A 550-nucleotide genomic window follows, 5' to 3' on the forward strand; every position below is an offset into this window, starting at 1 on the left:
AAAGTTCAGAATTCACCATGGAAGTCTTGTTTCGTATCTCCATTTCCATATCTACCATATTCTTCGATGCATTTTCAAAATTTTCCCCAAGTAAAAAAGCTGCACTATGCATTCCGTTAACAAGAATCTCAACTCGGGTTTTCTTCTTCTTACTACCTCGACTTGAACCTTCTTCAAAAGAAATACATTTTGGATATTCTTAAAGAATATGGTATCTTTCTTGCATCAGATTCTGCAACCCAACTTACTGCATATTGTTATAGTGACTAGGCTAGCTTCCATATCACTAGATGATCTACACCAAATATGTATATGTAGAGACAAATTACAGATCCATGGCTCTCACAACTTGTGATGTTAATAAAAAATCAATATTACCTTCAAATCAAATAAATGACATTTTGCCACAAAGTTCTAAAACTTTCCAGTTATGGGATGGTGGGAATAATATTTAACATCACCAATTACAAGCATCCTAAATGTGTTATTCATAACAAGTGATTGCAGAAATAATCAACCACATAGCTATACTTACAAATATTTGCATGCA

This window comes from Cynara cardunculus (genome assembly GCF_001531365.2).
Source record: "Cynara cardunculus var. scolymus isolate 2C chromosome LG 11, CcrdV1, whole genome shotgun sequence".
In the NCBI taxonomy this organism is placed as follows: Eukaryota; Viridiplantae; Streptophyta; class Magnoliopsida; order Asterales; family Asteraceae; genus Cynara; species Cynara cardunculus.